Source organism: Aquarana catesbeiana, linkage group LG09 (genome assembly GCF_042186555.1).
Source record: "Aquarana catesbeiana isolate 2022-GZ linkage group LG09, ASM4218655v1, whole genome shotgun sequence".
NCBI classification, from domain to species: domain Eukaryota; kingdom Metazoa; phylum Chordata; class Amphibia; order Anura; family Ranidae; genus Aquarana; species Aquarana catesbeiana.
The window spans coordinates 19,649,886-19,670,744 of NC_133332.1; positions in this window are offsets into that span (position 1 = coordinate 19,649,886).

Consider the following 20,859-nt stretch of genomic DNA (forward strand, 5'->3'; position numbering starts at 1 on the left):
TGTGCCACCACCAAACTTTTATACTTTTTTTCTGTACCACCACCAAACTTGTTCTTGTCATTCATCAGTCTGTCTGATCCATCCATCCATCAGTCCATCTGCCCATCTTTTTCTTTTTTTTCTTCTCAACCATCCATCAGTCCATATTTGCCCATCCACCCATCCACATACAACAGAGGGGGGGGGGGATGTATATCTCCATATACTGGGACTTTAAATGAAGCGCACAAGGAAAGAGGGGTAGTGCACCTCCATCCCTAATTATAAATAAAAAAAAAAAATAAAAGAGTATGGGACTTTAAATGAGGCAGGTTCAAACACAAATTTGAGAGTAAAAATAAATATTTTTAATGTACATGAGTATCAAGTTGCGTAACGTTATGTATAACAAAAAATTGCTCAGTGCATATGCAGACATCTTGGGAAGTACCGTATATACTCTAGTATAAGTCGTTCCGAGTATAAGTCGAGGCCCTAATTTACCACAAAAAAATGGGAAAAACTTAGTGACCCGAGTATAAGACAAGGGTGAGAAATGCACAGCTACTGTAAGTGGAAAAGAGGGTCAACAATGCCCATTTGCAGCATCACTGCGCCCATTTGCAGCCTCACTGTGCCCATTTGCATGCCTCACTGTGCCCATTTGCAACCATAGGTCCCCTGAACTTCAAACTCGGCAGTTAAGGGTTCCTAGATGCCCCCTAGCTGCAGCCAAAATTTGGGGTCTCTGAACCCAAAGGGTCCCGAAATGATATTGCTGCAGATGGACACAGTTGACTGAATTTGGGGCCCCGTATCTTGGGGCCACTTAGTGCTAAGAACTCCATATTTGGTGTGCAAACCTAGTGGAACTAGCAGCATAAAATTTCCAAAGCTGGGATTCCTAGCACCACGTGGCCCCGAGATACACGGTGCCCCAAAAATCAGTTCAGAAAATGTCAAGGACTTTTCTGCAGCAGAGAATGACATTTTCCGAACCGAATTTGGGGCCCCATATCTCGGGGCCACTTAGTGCTAGGAACTTCACCTTTGGATATGTTATGGTACCAGTTCCACTGGGTTTGCACACCAACTTTGGGGTTCCTAGCACCAAGTGGCCCTGAGATACGGGGCCCCAAAGTCGGTTCGGAAAATGAAATTTTTTTCTGCAAAAAAAGTGCTTGACTCAGTTTAAGTCGAGGGGGGCACTTTCAGCACAAAAAAATTGCTGAAAAACTCGACTTATACTCGTGTATATACGGTAAATTGCATACATATAAACAGAACGTAAAACATGATTGCCATATCAGGGGGACAATAATACATATTTCATGAGTATAACTTGTAATATACAGTAAAATTCATAAAAATCTTGGTGGAAATGTGAGGGGTTACATCCTCAAAAGCTTGACGCGTTCCGTCGGTAAGCCGACTCATCAGGAGCAGATATTGAATATCTGTAAATAATGGAGATGTTCTAAATCAAAAAATGGGGCTCATGATATGGAAAGTATTATATGTAAAAAGATATATATAGAGCGAAGAGATGGTCAAATCCACAAACTCACATCCCATTGGAACTCCGAATAATCCCGGTGTGCAGGGGTCACCATATCAAGCCTCCCGGGATCTGAGGTATAGAAGTCTGCCCATAAGCAACAGGCCCACACCGTAAACGTCCCCAACCAGGGAACAAATGTAGTATATTGGGTATTGTGCCAATAGTGCCAAGTAAATCTGTAAGATAATTAAAAGTATTCTATATGATACACCCGGCAGCACTGTCAAGCACAGAGAAAATAGGGATACATGGAGAAAAAAAGGTGAAAAGAGGTTGACAAAAGTGCAGGATGGAGTGTAGGTAGTAATATACCTACTGGATAGTGTGCAAAACAGAGATAAGGGTGGGATGTAAAAAAGACCAGTGAGAATTCTGAAAGAGTAAGTAAGCAAACACTGGGAGCGTGCTTACAGAAAAGGAACCTGTTAGGGGATGTTCATGTGACCCATCCACATATTCATCCAGTCATTTGGATCCCAATTTTTTTGTGCCACCACCAAACTTGTTCTTCTCATCCATCCATCAGTCCATCCGATCCATCCATCAGTCCATCATTCCATCTGCCAAACTTGTTCTTCTCATCCATCCATCAGTCCATCTGCCCATCCACATATTCATCCATCCATCCATCCATCCATCCATTTGGATCCCAATTTTGTCTTGATGTTGTAAATATTTTCTTTTTTTTTGTGCCACTACCAAACTTGTTCTTCTCATCCATCCATCAGTCCATCTGATCCATCCATCAGTCCATCTGCCTAATTTTTTTCTTCTCATTCATCCATCAGTCTATCTAATCCATCCATCAGTCCATCTGCCCAATTTTTTTCTTCTCATTCATCCATCAGTCCATCTGCCCATCCACCCATCCACATATTCATCTATCCATTCATTTGGATCCCAATTTTGTCTTGATGTTGTAAATGTTTTCTGTGTTACCTGGTGGCTCTCCTTTCTAACCCCCATACACTGATCAGGCTCAATGGAGGGGACACTAATCGCGCTGCATGGAGGGGACACTGATCGCGCTGCATGGAAAGGACACTGGTGAGGCTGCATGGAGGGGACACTGATCAGGCTGCATGGAGGGGACACTGGTGAGGCTGCATGGAGGGGACACTGATCAGGCTGTATGGGGGGGACACTGATCAGGCTGCATGGAGGGGACACTGGTGAGGCTGCACGGAGGGGCTGCATGGAGGGGACACTGGCGAGGTTGCATGGAGGGGACACTAGCAAGGCTGCACTGAATGGCTACATGAAGAGGACATTGGTGAGGCTGCATGGAGGGGACACTGGTGAGGCTGCCCTGAGATGACACTGGGGAGGCTGCATTGAGGAGACACTGATCAGGCTGCATGGAGGGGACACTGGTGAGGCTGCATGGAGGGGACACTAGTGAGGCTGCATGGAGGGGACACTAGTGAGGCTGCATGGAGGGGACACTGGTGAGGCTGCATGGAGGGGACACAGGTGACGCTCCATGGAAAAGACACTGGTGAGGCTGCATGGAGGGGACACTAGTGAGGCTGCATGGAGGGGACACTGGTGAGGCTGCATGGAGAGGACACTGGTGAGGCTCCTTGAAAAAGACACTGGTGAGGCTGCATGGAGGGGACACTGGTGAGGCTGCATGGAGGGGACACTGGTGAGGCTGCATGGAGGGGACACTGGTGAGGCTCCTTGGAAAAGACACTGGTGAGGCTGCATGGAGGGGACACTGGTGAGACTGCCCTGAGGGGACACTGGTGAGGCTGCCCTGAGTGGACACTGGCAAGGCTGCATGGAGGGGACACTGGTGAAGCTGCATTGAGGGGACACTGGCAAGGCTGCATGGAGGGGACACTGGTGAAGCTGCATTGAGGGGACACTGGCGAGGCTGCACAGAGGGGACACTGGCTAGGCTGCACAGAGGGGGCACTGGTGAGGCTGCATGGAGGGGACACTGGTGAGGCTGCATGGAGGGGACACTGATCAGGCTGTATGGGGGGGACACTGATCAGGCTGCATGGAGGGGACACTGGTGAGGCTGCACGGAGGGGCTGCATGGAGGGGACACTGGCGAGGTTGCATGGAGGGGACACTAGCAAGGCTGCACTGAATGGCTACATGAAGAGGACATTGGTGAGGCTGCATGGAGGGGACACTGGTGAGGCTGCCCTGAGATGACACTGGGGAGGCTGCATTGAGGAGACACTGATCAGGCTGCATGGAGGGGACACTGGTGAGGCTGCATGGAGGGGACACTAGTGAGGCTGCATGGAGGGGACACTAGTGAGGCTGCATGGAGGGGACACTGGTGAGGCTGCATGGAGGGGACACAGGTGACGCTCCATGGAAAAGACACTGGTGAGGCTGCATGGAGGGGACACTAGTGAGGCTGCATGGAGGGGACACTGGTGAGGCTGCATGGAGAGGACACTGGTGAGGCTCCTTGAAAAAGACACTGGTGAGGCTGCATGGAGGGGACACTGGTGAGGCTGCATGGAGGGGACACTGGTGAGGCTGCATGGAGGGGACACTGGTGAGGCTCCTTGGAAAAGACACTGGTGAGGCTGCATGGAGGGGACACTGGTGAGACTGCCCTGAGGGGACACTGGTGAGGCTGCCCTGAGTGGACACTGGCAAGGCTGCATGGAGGGGACACTGGTGAAGCTGCATTGAGGGGACACTGGCAAGGCTGCATGGAGGGGACACTGGTGAAGCTGCATTGAGGGGACACTGGCGAGGCTGCACAGAGGGGACACTGGCTAGGCTGCACAGAGGGGGCACTGGTGAGGCTGCATGGAGGGGACACTGGTGAGGCTGCACGGAGGGGACACTGGTGAGGCTGCACTGAGGGGACATTGGTGAGGCTGCATGGATGGGGCATTGGTGAAGCTGCACTGAGGGGACACTGGTGAGGCTGCACGGAGGGGACACTGGTGGGGCTGCACGGAGGGGACACTGGTGAGGCTGCACGGAGGGGACACTAGTGAGGCTGCACTGAGGGGACACTGGTGAGGCTGCACTGAGGGGACACTGGTGAGGCTGCACGGAGGGGACACTGGCGAGGCTGCACTGAGGGGACACTGGTGAGGCTGCACTGTGGGGACACTGGTGAGGCTGCACTGAGGGGACACTGGCGAGGCTGCAGGGAGGGGACACTGGTGAGGCTGCACTGAGGGGACACTGGTGAGGCTGCACTGAGGGGACACTGGTGAGGCTGCACGGAGGGGACACTGGTGAGGCTGCACTGAGGGGACACTGGTGAGGCTGCATGGAGGGGGCACTGGTGAGGCTGCATGGAGGGGACACTGGCGAGGCTGTATTGATGGGCACTGATGAGGCTGCATTGATGGGCACTATTTCTAACATCTCGACTAGACTCTCAAATGGACACAGAGAGGACACGCACACAACGTCATTATGTATTGCACCACGTTGCACCTCCGCGCACTGGGCCTGCTGCAAACCTCCTAGTTCTACTGTTCCGGATAGGGCAAAGGCGCCCGCCTCCCTCTAAGTCTCTCCCTCGCCTCAGCAAACAGTGCCCGGAATGGTGGAATGAGGAGAGGACACATCAGCCAGCCACAGCAGGGCCAGGGTACCAGCCAGCCACCCATGCCAGCCACCCACGGTGACCCATCCACACCAGGGAGCCAGCCAGCCACAGCAGGGTGCCAGCCGCAGAGGACGCGGGAGCCAGCCATCCACAGAGGACGTTGGAGTCAGCCAGTCACAGAGGACGCGGGAGCCAGCCACAGAGGATGATGGAGCCAGCCAGCCATGGCAGGGTGCCAGCCGCAGAGGACGCGGGAGCCAGCCATCCACAGAGGACGTTGGAGTCAGCCAGTCACAGAGGACGTGGGAGCCAGCCAGCCACAGAGGACGATGGAGCCAGCCAGCCATGGCAGGGTGCCAGCCACAGAGGAAGCGGGAGCCAGCCACAGAGGATACAGGAGCCAGCCAGCCACAGAGGACGCGGGAACCAGCCACAGCTACAGTACCCATATTTAAGGTAAGAGGAGTGCTACTCAGTGCCAATTTTATTTCTACTTTGTGAGGGGTTGGCACAAGGAGGGTGAGGACCAGAGTAAATAAAGGTGTTCACCGTACACTCTGTTAGAAAGAGGCCCCCCTCCAGGTCCCATTACACTCCTTTGTAGTCTCTAATGGGTCCTGGATGGGGGTCTCTCTCTAACAGAGACTCTCTAATGGACACTGTTAGAGAGAGACCCCCCTCCAGGTCCCATTATACTCTGTTGTAGACTCTAATGGGGCCTGGAGGGGACGTTTTCTAACAGACTGTCTAATGGACACTGTTAGAGAGAGACCTCCCTCCAGGTTCCATTTAAAAAAAGGCAGAAGTTGTACTTTGTGCAAAATCTAGAGGCGGGATTAGGGGTGGGCCATGGGCGGGGTCAGGGGTGGACCTTGAGTGGGGCCTGACAGGGGGCCTTGCTTTATTTGGTCCGGGGGCCCTGAGTGTAGTCAGTCCGCCCCTGCATCCATCCATCAGTCCATCTGAATCATCCATCAGTCCATCTGCCAAACTTGTTCTTCTCATCCATCCATCAGTCCATCTGATCCATCCATCAGTCCATCTGCCAAACTTGTTCTTCTCATCAAACCATCAGTCCATCTGCCCATCCACCCATCCACATATTCATCCATCCATCCATCCATCCATCCATCCATCCATTCGTATCCCAATGTTGTCTTGATGTTGTAAATGTTTTCTTTTATACTCTTTTCTGTGCCACCACCAAACGTGTTCTTCTCATCCATCCATTAGTCCATCTGCCCATTTTTTTTTCCTTCTCATCCATCCATCAGTCCATCTGCCCATCCACCCATCCACATAATCATCCATTCATTTGTATCCCAATTTTGTCTTGACGTTGTAAATGTTTTCTTTTAAACTTTTTTTTGTGCCACCACCAAACTGCTGACGCAGCATCATCCAGATGAAAAGTAATCTTCACCTCCATTTCCGGGAGATGCGTTTTGCGCCGTAAACTTTTGTTATTCTGATCCATCAGGTGCCCCTCCAGACTCCGTTCCGTTTTTAACCCTCCATACAAATGGATTTGAACAACTTTTAATTAGCCTATTCTTCGTGGATCATTAAACTTTTATAAATAGTCGAGCGTTGCCTCGTTCCAGCGCTGTCTGACATGGTGATGGAGAGATGCAAGTTCAGATACACCAGAGGAAAGAGGAAGAAAAAAATAAATAAAAAAGCGCGGATAATCCGGCGAGCCTGACAAATCACGGCTCTGATTAGTGACTGATTTTTAACGAGGTGCAAAACGACCCCTAATTGTCTGACCGGCTATTTATATCTGAAGTACATGAGACGCGGATGAGGCTGCGATCGCTCGGGTGTCATGGCTATGACTCTAATAACAGAGCTCCTATACAGCGGGGGGCGCTTAATTACTGAGGGAATTGGAAGAAAAGCAAAAAGCCTTCTTGATGTATCTGCTGGTGAACACACACTGACTTCATCCCTCTAATGTCCTCACATGGAACATTCATCGCCTTGTAGATGGAACAGCCTGTTCCAAAGTAAAAAGATATAAAAAAAAAGTTCAATCCCAGCTACATATTAAAGAGTCAGTCTTCCCAAAAATGTGTTACAGGCAGGACCACCGATAGGGGTTATAGGCCAACGATGGTCAACTTTCTTGATATAGGGGCCTCAAGTGTGGCCAACACGACATCACCAATGGGCTGAGCATAAAATTCAGTGAATGTCCAGAGAATGCACTACAATATATATTAAAAGACTATGCGAATGAAACAAGAAATGGTCAGAGATTGTGGGCATGATACAAGAGATGGTCAGAAACTGTGGCCCTAATACAGGAAATGGTTAGAGACTGCAGTCATGATTCAAGAGCTGGTCAAAGTCTGTGGACCTAATACAAGAGCTGGTCAGAGACTGCTGACATGATACAGGAGATGGTCAGAGATTGCAGACATAACACAAGAGACTGTCAGTAAATGTGGACCTAATACAGGAGATGGTCAGAGACTGTGGACATGATACAAGAGATGGTCAGAGACTGTAGACATGATACAAGAGATGGTCTGAGACTGCAGACATGATACAAGAGATGGTCTGAGACTGCAGACATGATACAAGAGATGGTCAGAGACTGTAGACATGATACAAGAGATGGTCTGAGACTGCAGACATGATACAAGAGATTGTTAGAGACTGCAACCATACTACAGGAGATGTCAGAGACTGCAGACATACTACAAAAGATGGTCAGAGACTGTGGACTTAAAACAGGAGATGGTTTAAGACTGCAGACATGATGCAAGAGATGGTCAGAGACTGCAGACCTAATGCAGAAGATGCTCAGAGACTGCGTACATGATACAAAATATAGTCTGTCAGTAAATGTGGACCTAATACAGGAGATGGTCAGAGACTGTGAACATGATACAAGAGATGGTCAGAGACTGCAGACATGCTACAGGAGATGGCCAGAGACTGCATACATGATACAAGAGATTGTTAGAGACTGCAGACATGCTACAGGAGATGGTCAGAGACTGCAAACATGATACAAGAGATTGTTAGAGACTGCAACCATACTACAGAAGATGGCCAGAGACTGCAGACATATTACAAGAGATGGTCAAAGACTGTGGACCTAATAAAGGAGATGGTTAGAGACTGCAGACATGATACAAGAGATATTCAGAGATGGCAGACATACTACAGGAGATGGTTAGAGACTGCAGACATATTACAAGAGACTATCAGTAGCTGTGGACCTAATACAGGAGATGGTCAGAGACTGCAGACATGATACAAGAGATTGTTAGAGACTGCAACCATACTACAGGAGATGGTCAGAGACTGTGGACTTAATGCAGAAGATGGTCAGAGACTGCAGACATGATACAAGAGTTGGGTTGAACTAGATGGACTTGTGTTTTTTTTCAACCAGACTTACTATGTAACTATATGTAACTAATGTTTGTAACTTGAAAATACATGCCAAACCTGGGAGCCAGGGCCTCAAAGAGAAGGTCCAGCCTGGGTGAAAAAATTAAAAGTCAGCAGCTACAAATACTGACTTTTATTATTAGGGCACTTTTCTGTCCAGGGAGTCCGCAAAGCCGGCAACTCAACAGATCTTCGGATCGACTCCTGGGTGCTGCTGCCACCATTCCTGGTAAGGGAACCCGGTAGTGAAGCCTTTCTGCTTCACATCGGTTTCCTTACTGCGCATTCGCGAAACATGCTGCGCTTTTTTAATTGGCCCGACGGGGGGGAAGGAGGAGGGGGTCGAACTTCAAAAACAGGTCCCCCATTCTCCCCTCCCCCCTTTGGTGCCAAACATGGCACTGGAGGAGGGGCGTATAAGTGAGAGTTCCACTTTTGGGTAGAACTCTGCTTTAAGTAGGCTCTGGCTGACCCAAGATGGCTGCCAGAGTCACATGTTGCGGCAGCATTTAATTGGAAGCTTCCCCAGTGACCTAGGAAACCATAGAGGAAATATGTTTCTCTTGACTTCCTCTCCAACTGCAATGCTGCTGCGGAAGAGCTCCACCTGCAGTGGAGAAAATAGACTGCACCTGCCTACACATTTACCTAAAATGGTGAAAGCTTAAAAAAAAAAAAAAAATCTTCCATTTTTTACAGAAATTTCAGGGAAATTAAATGTCTTACTTTTGTTCATTCCTAATGAGTAGACATGTGCACTGCTGAAAAATTAGTTTGTTTTCATATTTGTTTTAGCTGTTTTTTTTTTATTTTCTTTTTCGTTTTTCGGGTCATTCGCTATGATCGCAATTCGTAAAATTCGAAAATTTGTACATTCGTAAAAATCCGAAAATAAGAAAGAAAATCTGAAAATAAGAAAGAAAATCCTAAAATTTGAAAGAACGAAAATCCGAAAATTCTAAATAATGACTTACTAATAATAACTAACTATTAAATTATAGGTATTGGAATTCTCTTTGAAATTTGGCTGTTAGTGAACATATGAACTTATCCAAAGTTATTATCCGAAATAACGAATGCCACATCTAAATATATGGAACAGAAAAATTAATAATAAATAATAATAATAAAAAGTTTTTATTATTATTGTTTATTATAATTAATAATTAGTTACGTTCCATTTGTTTAGATGCAGCATTCGTACAATAAGGCTTGCTTGGTGGAGTTTAGACATGTACTATTCATTTAGTTCTGAATTAGTTTTTTTCAACAAATTTAGACAAATTCGTGAATTTGTAAATATTCAAATCAACGAAAACCCATTTAACAAATTTTTTCGAATATTCGTAAATTTAAATTTTTGAAAATTCCGAATTTACGAATTTACAGATTTCCGGATTTCAAATTTTCTACTTTACGAATTTACGAAATTCGGAAATTCGAAATTTGAAAATCTGAAAATTCGGAAATTCGGAAATCTGAAAATCCAAAAATGAGAAAATCTGAAATAACTAACTAATAATAACTAGAGAGATTTTGCCGCCAGGGGCACCTCGAAGGTGAGGTTAAACTGCGCTCATTAGTAGACATGTGCAATTCGTTCTGTTCCAAATTCATTTAACTAATTTCGACAACTTGGTTAATTCGGAAACTGAATTTACAAAAACACGTTTAACAAATTTTTTCGAATATTTGTAAATTTGAATATTCGAAAATTCATAAATTCGTAAATTAGAAAATTCGTAAATTAAAAAATCCAAAAATTCGAAATCCCGAAAATTCAAAAATCTGAAATAATAACTATTAATAGCTATTAAATTAAAGTTATTGGAATTGACTTTCAAATTTGGCTGTAAGTTAATGTAATAAATACGAATTTATCCGAAGTTACTCATTTTCCGAAATAATGAATGCCGTATCTAAACGAATGGAACGTAACAAATTAATGGTAATAAATAACAATAATAATAAAAACTTTTTATTATTATTAATTAATAATTTGTTCCGTTCTATTTGTTTAAATGCAACATTCGTTATTTCGGATAAATTTGTATTTGTTACGTTCACTAACAGCCAAATTTGAAAGGAAATTCCAATACCTGTAATTTAATAGTTAGTAATAGTTATTGTTTGTGATTTTCGAATTTTCGGGATTTCAAATTTTTGGATTTTAGAATTTTTTTAAATTCCGAATTCACGAATTCTTGAATTTACGAATTTACAAATTTCTGATTTTCGAATTTTCGGGATTTCAAATTTTTGGATTTTAGAATTTTTTTAAATTACGAATTCACGAATTCTTGAATTTACGAATTTTCGAATTTACAAACTTATGAATTTATGAATTTTCGAATATTCGAATTTACGAATATTCGAAAAATTTGTTTTTTCGGAAATTCGGATGTTTCCGAATTAGCGAATTTGTCAAAATTTGTTAAACGAATTTGTAACGAAACAAATTGCACATGTCTACTAATGAGGACAGTTCAACCTCACCTTCAGGGTGCCCCTGGTGGCAAAATCTCTCCACCGCGTTCCACGTGTCACAATCGGGCGTCAATCTCCCTTTTGAATGTAATATTTATTATGTGTTACATTCTGTCTATTATATTTTTTACAGAAAATAGGACAGAAGAACTGAGAATGACGGTTAACCTTCTCGGTGTACTCAAAAATAGAAGAAGCAAAAGGAGATGTTCCATACAAACTATAAAAATATGCCAGGTTGTTGTTTGGCCGTATTCAGCATCTCCTAAGGGCATGCTATGGGAGCAGCAACATATACTTCCTAAAAAAAATAAAAAATAAAAAAAATAAATAAAAAATCTGATTTTATAATTTAATCGTGTCCCAGTGTCTGTCAAGGCACAAATTGCTTTTCGTCATTCATAATTTATGCAAAAAAAAAAAAAAAAAAAGGATTTTTTATTTTATTTTAAACAGATGTGTGAACTCTGCAAATTAAGACTCCGGCTTTGAGATGGAAGGAGCAGCGTGTGCAAGCTTGTTTTAAGGTTTGCAAAAATTTGCCAGTGTGCAAAACTGCCACCTTCCCGAAATAATTGCATTTTCTGGAAGAAAAAAAAAAAAAAAGTCACAAAGTCACGTTTCTGCCAACATTCAGCAACGGCTCTGCTTTTCCTGGCAGTTTCTAGCCGCCATTACAGCCCGTGCTAAAATCCTTCGTTGTGTTTTCATCCCCAAATTAACCCTTTTTTATTTCCTTTAGACATCTCTGACACAAAACAAGAATTCAGGGGATGCAAAATAGAAGTCTTACCCTTGTATTTTACATAAAGCAGTCTTTTTTTTTTTTTTATGCTCAAAAAGAAAAATCTGAGTTTGCAATACATATTCATGATGTGAGGGATCACCTGGTGGGTACCAAAATAGTTTGGCGCGTTCCTACATGCATATCTTTTTTTTTTCTTAACATTTATTTAAAGTGTTGCAAAAAACACCCTGGAGACATTTTTCTTTCACAGTCACATTTTATATATATATATATATATATATATATATATATATATATATATATATATATATATAAACACACAGTGGGGACAGAAAGTATTCAGACCCCCTTACCTTACATTTTTCACTCTTTGTTATATTGCTGCCATTTGCTAAAATCATTTAAGTTCATTTTTTCCTCATTAATGTACACACAGCACCCCATATTGTACACACAGCACCCCATATTGTACACACAGCACCCCATATTGACAGAAAAACACAGAATTGTTGACATTTTTGCAGATTTATAAAAAAAGAAAAACTGAAATATCACATGGTCCTAAGTATTCAGACCCTTTGCTCAGTATTTAGTAGAAGCCCCTTTTGATCTAATACAGCCATGAGTCTTTTTGGGAAAGATGCAACAAGTTTTTCACACCTGGATTTGGGGATCCTCTGCCATTCCTCCTTGCAGATCCTCTCCAGTTCTGTCAGGTTGGATGGTAAACGTTGGTGGACGGCCATTTTTAGGTCTCTCCAGAGATGCTCAATTGGGTTTAAGTCAGGGCTCTGGCTGGGCCATTCAAGAACAGTCACGGAGTTGTTGTGAAGCCACTCCTTCGTTATTTTAGCTGTATGCTTAGGGTCATTGTCTTGTTGGAAGGTAAACCTTCGGCCCAGTCTGAGGTCCTGAGCGCTCTGGAGAAGGTTTTCATCCAGGATATCCCTGTACTTGGCCGCATTCACCTTTCCCTCAATTGCAACCAGTCGTCCAGTCCCTGCAGCTGAAAAACACCCCCACAGCATGATGCTGCCACCACCATGCTTCACTGTTGGGACTGTATTGGACAGGAGAGGAGCAGTGCCTGGTTTTCTCCACACATACCGCATAGAATTAAGGCCAAAAAGTTCTATCTTGGTCTCATCAGACCAGAGAATCTTATTTCTCACCATCTTGGAGTCCTTCAGGTGTTTTTTAGCAAACTCCATGCCGGCTTTCATGTGTCTTGCACTGAGGAGAGGCTTCCGTCGGGCCACTCTGCCATAAAGCCCCGACTGGTGGAGGGCTGCAGTGATGGTTGACTTTCTACAACTTTCTACCATCTCCCGACTGCATCTCTGGAGCTCAGCCACAGTGATCTTTGGGTTCTTCTTTACCTCTCTCACTAAGGCTCTTCTCCTCCGATAGCTCAGTTTGGCCGGACGACCAGCTCTAGGAAGGCTTCTGGTCATCCCAAACATCTTCCATTTAAGGATTATGGAGGCCACTGTGCTCTTAGGAACCTTAAGTGCAGCAGAAATGTTTTTGTAACCTTGGCCAGATCTGTGCCTTGCCATAATTCTGTCTCTGAGCTCTTCAGGCAGTTCCTTTGACCTCATGATTCTCATTTGCTCTGACATGCACTGTGAGCTGTAAGGTCTTATATAAAGGGATGTGGCTTTCCTAATCAAGTCCAATCAGTATAATCAAACACAGCTGGACTCAAATGAAGGTGTAGAACCATCTCAAGGATGATCAGAAGAAATGGACAGCACCTGAGTTAAATATATGAGTGTCACAGCAAAGGGTCTGAATACTTAGGACCATGTGATATTTCAGTTTTTCTTTTTTTAATAAATCTACAAAAATGTCAACAATTCTGTATTTTTCTGTCAATATGGGGTGCTGTGTGTACATTAATGAGGAAAAAAAATGAACTTAAATGATTTTAGCAAATGGCTGCAATATAACAAAGAGTGAAAAATGTAAGGGGGTCTAAATACTTTCTGTCCCCACTGTGTGTATATATATATATATATATATATATATATATATATATACTCAACAGCCATTTTATTAGGTACACCTGCTCAATTGCTTGGTAACACAAATTGTGTTTGATGACTTGCTAAAGTTTAAACCGAGCATCACAATGGGGAAGAAAGGGGATTGAAGTGACTTTGAACGTGGTGTGGTTGTCGGTGCCAGACGGGGCTGGTCTGAGTATTTCTGGGATATTCACACACAACCATCTCTCGGGTTTACAGAGAATGGTGGGAAAAAGAGAAAATATCCAGTGAGCGGCAGTTGTGTGGAGGAAAATGCCTTGCTGACATCAGAGGTCAGAGGAGAATGGGCAGACTGGTTCCAGATGATGGAAAGGCAACAGTAACTCAAATAACCACTCATTACACCCAAGGTATGCAGAATACCATCTCTGAATGCACAATACATCGAACTTTGAAACAGATGGGCTACAGCAGCAGAAGACCAGAGCGGGTGCCACTCCTGTCAGCTAAGAACAGGAAACTCAGGCTACAATTCCCACAGGCTCACCAAAATTGGACAATAGGAGATTGGAAAAATGTTGGCTGGTCTAATGAGTCTCGATTTAAGAAATGTGACATTCAGATGGTGGGGTCAGAATTTGGAGTAAACAACATGAAAACATGGATCCATCCTGCCTTGTATCACCGGTTCAGGCTGGTGGTGTAATGGTGGGGGGGGATATTTTCTTGGCACATTTTAGGCCCCTTAGTACCACGTGAGTATGGTTGAAACCTCCACGTCCTACCTGAGTATTGTTGCTGACCATCAGAGGCGGCTCTCTAATTAGGCAAAGTAGGCGGTCGCCTAAGGCCTCGCCCTCCCAGGGGCCTCGCCACCGCCTACTTTGCCTAAAGAACCACCTCTGGCTATCCTCATACTACATCAGTCCCAGGTACAGTCAGTGGAGCTTCGTGCCGCCTCATTCAGAGTACAGTCAGTCCGCCTCCTCTCTGCTTTGTAACACCCTGTCCCACCAGGGCACTGCCCAGTCTCCACCCCTTTCAAGAAAACTCCACTGGAACAGCAGGTGTCCTCGTCAGAACACCAGCAGACACACACACACAGAGACCGTCAACTGCCCCGCCCGCCAGCAAATCCTGTCCGTCCTTTCAGCCGATATCTTGTGCAAGGGCACAGCTAGCACCTCAGCACAGGATCGCGGAGTCCACCCTCCTTCCAGGGCGGGGCTTCCGTGGTGGAGGCGGAGCCAATTCCAGTATGCTGTAGCCTGTCTGTGTGCAGCCGACTGACTGAGCTGTGAGGGGACAGAGCCTTGCTATGTGTGAGGTACATGGGCTTGGGTGGTGGTACATGTGACTGGGGGGATTACATGTGACTGGGGGGATTACATGTGACTGGGGGGTGTACATGTAACTGGGGGGGTACATGTGACTGGGGGGGTACATGTGACTGGGGGGGTACATGTGACTGGGGGGTGTACATGTGACTGGGGGGTACATGTGACTGGGGGGGTACATGTGACTGGGGGGTGTACATGTGACTGGGGGTGTGCATGTGACTGGGGGGGTGTACATGTGACTGGGGGGTGTACATGTGACTGGGGGGGTGTACATGTGACTGGGGGGTGCAGGTGACTGGGGGGTGTACATGTGACTGGGGGGTGTACATGTGACTGGGGGGGTGTAGGTGACTGGGGGGTGTACATGTGACTGGGGGGTGCAGGTGACTGGGGGGTGTACATGTGACTGGGGGGTGTACATGTGACTGGGGGGGTGTACATGTGACTGGGGGGTGTACATGTGACTGGGGGGGTGCAGGTGACTGGGGGGTGTACATGTGACTGGGGGGTGTACATGTGACTGGGGGGTGTACATGTGACTGGGGGGGTGTACATGTGACTGGGGGGTGTACATGTGACTGGGGGGGTGCAGGTGACTGGGGGGTGTACATGTGACTGGGGGGTGCAGGTGACTGGGGGGTGTACATGTGACTGGGGGGTGTACATGTGACTGGGGGGTGTACATGTGACTGGGGGGGTGCAGGTGACTGGGGGGTGTACATGTGACTGGGGGGTGCAGGTGACTGGGGGGTGTACATGTGACTGGGGGCGTGCAGGTGACTGGGGGGTGTACATGTGACTGGGGGGTGCAGGTGACTGGGGGGTGTACATGTGACTGGGGGGGTGCAGGTGACTGGGGGGTGTACATGTGACGGGGGGGTGCAGGTGACTGGGGGGTGTACATGTGACGGGGGGGTGCAGGTGACTGGGGGGTGTACATGTGACTGGGGGGGTGCAGGTGACTGGGGGGTGTACATGTGACTGGGGAGTTGAGAGCACTGACACCAGCGCACAGTACTAAGTATTAATTAAAATTAATTGCATATATTAAGAGCCCTGGTGTCAGTGTGCTCTCAGCCCTGGTGTCAGTGTGCTCTCAGCCCTGGTGTCAGTGCATAGCTCCCAACTGTCCCTGATTTCGAGGGACTGTCCCTGATTTGGAGCAATGTCCCTCTGTCCCTCATTCCTCCTCATTTGTCCCTCATTTTGATCTGATCTATATAATTGTATATAAAATGCACTTTTTATCTTTCAAAAAGTGTTTCCCAGTGCTAAACCTTTCATCCAATTTCTAAATTGCTGCATTTGTACATTTTAAAAACCAATATAAAGGAATAGTAGTGGTAAAAAAAATCACTTGTGGATTTAATTAACTTTTTTGGGATTAATTCTCCTTTAAGTGGGTGTGGCAGGAGGCGTGCCCTACGCCTACATACGTTTGTTAGTAGGTGTCCCTCATTCCCATCTCAAAATGTTGGTGTCAGTGTGCTCTCAGTACTGGTGTGATGGAGCACACTGACACCAGCGCTGAGATAGAGAGTACTGACACCAGTACTCTTAATATATGCAATTAATTATTATTGCTTGAATTATTATTTTTTTTCCCATTATAGACGTTAATGGGGCCTCAGGTCTAGGTTATGCCTAAGGCCTCACAAAGCCTAGAGCCGCCTCTGCTGACCATGTCCATCCCTTTATGACTACAGTGTCCCCATCTTCTGATGGCTCCTTTCAGCAGGATATTGCACCATGTCACAAAGCTCCAATCATCTCACCACTGGACAATGAGGTCCCTGTACTCCAATGGTCTCCACACTCACCACATCTCATCCAATAGAGCACCTTTGGGATGTGGTGGAAATTGACATCATGGATGTGCAGCCGACAAATCTGCAGCAACTGAGTGATGCCTGCGTGGTGCATGTCACTATGGACCAAAATCTCTGAGGAATGTTTCCAACACCTTGTTGAGTCTAGGCCACGAAGAATGAAGGCAAAAGGGGGTCCAACCCGGTACTAGCAAGGGAGACCTAATAAAGTGGCCGGTGAGTTTATATAGTAAAAGAAGTACTCTTAAAGAGGTTGTAACCCTAAAAAAAAAAAAAGATCTTGTTCCTTCAAATCACGTTAAACCGCATAGTGCTTGTGCAGTGTCATTTGTCCCTTTCTATGCTGTAAAATACCTGGTTGATCTTGCCTGTTCCTGTGTCCCCCTAGGTGTGCTGGCCATGGTAATCATAAATGCTGATCCATGATATCATGGTCAGTTTACATCATCTCGCTGTGTTTAGAGTCTCTCCTCCTCTTCCCCTCCCTCCCTGCCTGTCACTTCCTAGCTCGTGAGCCGATCTCCAAACCCCCCCCTCCTGATGCTTTTCCGTGTGGCAGTGAAGTTAGTGGTCACGATTACTGACCTCTCCCTCTGTTTTAACAATATATACTACACAGTGTAATTTTTATTTTTTATTCTGCAGCTAAATACCTGTCTTTTTACATCACCGATGTGCGGTCACGTGACCGCCCGGCTGACGTCCTCCCACTGTAGTCCTTAGATCGGGAAAGGAGAGTGCCGGACAGTGAAGTGACTACACTTCGTCGATGTGAAAAAGGGTATTTAGTTGCAGAATTAAAAATAAAAAAAATTAACAGGAGGGGCTGGCAGTAATTGGGGATCGCTGACTTTACTAACACTTTAACCACATCAATACTGGGCACTTTCGCCCCCTTCCTTCCCAGGCCAATTTTCAGCTTTCAGCGTTCTTGCACTTTCAATGACAATTGTGCGGTCATGCTATGCTGTACCCCAAATGAAATTTTTATCATTTTGTTCGCACAAATAGAGCTTTCTTTTAGTGATATTTATTCACAACTCCGTTTTTTATTTTTTGCGATATAAGCGAAAAAAAGAGCGGAAATTTGGAAAAAAAGAACAATATTTTCTTCTTTCTGTTTAAAAGAAATCAAATAAAATCGAATTTTGTCATAAATTTAAGCCAAAGTGTATTCTGCTACATGTTTTTGGTAAAAAAAATTCCTGTTAAGTGTATAATTGTTTTTTGTGATCACGGACAGATGTACGCAAATGATCATGTACAGATGTGCGCAGGTGATCATGGACATATGTGTGCAGATAATCATTGGGGCATGTGATTTTAGTGGGACATATGTGGGGGACAGGTGTTTTTATTATTTGGGGACATGTGTTTTGGGGACATTGTGTGGGGACATGTGTGTTTTACATTGTGTGGTGACACTAGGTTGGTGATCAGTGAGTAAAAAGCTGTAAAAAAAAAGCTCTCCTCTCCTCACCGACAACTTCTGTGTGAGGAGAGGAGAGCTGATTGCATTGCAACCGGCTCTGTGTTTACATCACATGACGGCTGGGATTGGACACGGCCGTCATGTGATCAGGAGGGCCAATCACAGAGCCCTCCTGCCGATCAGAGATGCGCCGTGTCCGGATGACACGAGCGCATCAAGATCGCGCCGCAGCGCGCGATCCCCCTCCTTCTGAGGGACGTTCCTGAGAGAGCGTCCACCTGGCCATATACTGTATGTACATTGGCCGGGTGGGAAGTAGTTAAAGCCAGTTTGGATAGGAAAGGGTGCGTATCTAAGAAATGGGTGTAGACAAGAGAAATTATGCAAATATAGTGACTGTTTTTGACAATCAGAGCTCAGATTCTTGGGCCAGAGCACTTTTCTCTACGGAGAGGCACGGCATGGTGGCAGTTTTGAAAGTAAGAATGACTGTTTTTTTTGTAAATCTGACACGAGGTCTATTTTCCAGGTAGAAAGAGATTTTATGCACTTAGTGTCAGGTTTTGTTTTTAAGCTTTAAGTTTCCTTGCTGTGGACAAGCGGCTTTTATTGTATCCGACACTGAAAAGGCATGACTACGGTAAGACAGATGCAAGCTGGCCTGATACCTTTGCACATACCCTACTATTATGTTTACCATCTTAAATAACCAGATGACACCCTTTTGGAGTAGTTAGGAGAACAAGAGAATATTGATGGGCTCAAGACTTTATAGGCACAGTAATGAAAATGATATGTAATTAAAATTCTATTTTATTTCGAAATTATTTTTTAAAAAGAGAGGGGGGATAGGGAATACAGTAGAACATACACAGTTTACAAATTATGCACTCCATACACAGTTGGTTGGTTTTGGTAAAAAAGATAAGCGAGACTTTAGAACCAACAAGAGACATGCAACTTATTGATCTATATAATTACAGTACATTTCGTTGAACCAAACGCTATGTGATGGTGGCAATCAGATTCTGTTTAAGCTCGACATGTTACGCGCCGCATGCGATTCTTCAGGAGCACAGAATTGGATACTGTAGTGAATAATACAATTTGTAAAGAAAACAACATAAGTTTATGTCTACATGCAGAATTGTATTTAAACAATATAGTAAAGTAGTAAAGGAGAGGCTGTTCCTAAAACATCAAGGGGGTATGCGTCCTGCAGTGATCAGGCGGAGCGAAGGCAATGTGGGGACGAATGTAACATGATATAAATCAGTAGTAAGGAGATAAAGTAGGTAATCGAGTACATCATAAGACATAGAGTCAGGTAGGGTTAAGGTAGGAAGAGAAGGAAGTGGGAAGGGGGGGGGGAGAGGAGGGGGGAAAAAGTGGGAAAGGGGAGAGAGAAGGGGAGACATGGGGAGAGGGAACGGGGAAGGGGAAGAGGTATGGAGCGAAAAACTAGGGGGGGGGAAGAGGGGGAGGGGAAGGGGAGGGAAGAAAGGGAAGAGGAGGGGAAGGGGGGGAGGGGAAAGGTGAGGAAAGGGGAGGGGGGAGGGGGAAAAAAGGGAAAGGGGGGGAGGAAGGGGGAGACGAGAGGGAGGGGAGGAGGAAAGAGGGGAAGGGGGGGGGGAAGAAAGGACTCCAATTAATGAATAGTGTATGTAGATGTCCATATATAGTAAAAATATATTGTCAAATAATCAAAATGACTACTAATGAGAGATTCAGAGGAAATTATTAAATGGTAAAATATGTAGCAGGTGATACATAATGTGGCCCCTGGTATTATGTGTTGAAGATAGCATTAATGTTAGAAAATAATTAAGTTAGATTGTACTTACCCTGATAAATTTATAACTATGCTTGGAAAGAAGGGGAAGTAAAAACGGAACCACAACAAACTCATTAGTTAGTATTGGTAATTCCCAGTACTGTCAGCGGTTATTGTTTGATGGAAGGGGATATGGTATCAGTCAGAGGCAGAAATAGGTGTTGCATCAAGGTGCATAAAGGATTTTTTTCTTTTTAGGAAGCTATTCAGTCTGACCCCCAATCCTGCTGAGTCTGTTGAATCAGTAAAAACATATTGTAAGAATGAGCCAAGAGTGAGCTGTTAGGGAAGATGGTAAGAATGCAAACTTACCTGGATATGTAGCATATAGTTAATAGGTGGAGGAGTAGGTGGTAAGAAGCCGCACAGCCGTCTCGCAAAGAGCGGCTTGTAGTGTGGATAGTGCACAGAGAGACGCCAAGCAGGCGTCTCTTGTACATCCGCCCCGCCTGTAGTCACCAATCGGCGTAGCCGACGTGACATCATTCAGGCCGGCCGCTGGCGCGTACTGCGCATGCCTCGATCTCCGGCGTAATCCGAACAGCTGACGGAGCGTCGGGGAAAGAGGAGGCAGTCGCGTCCTGGTATCCCGGCAACCGAGCGGACCCGGGGCTACTGCGCAGACTCCCCATCTCCAGCGCGAGCCAGACGGCCGACGATGCAGGGAAGGGGGAGAGGGCGGACATGTCTCAGCATCCTGGCCAGG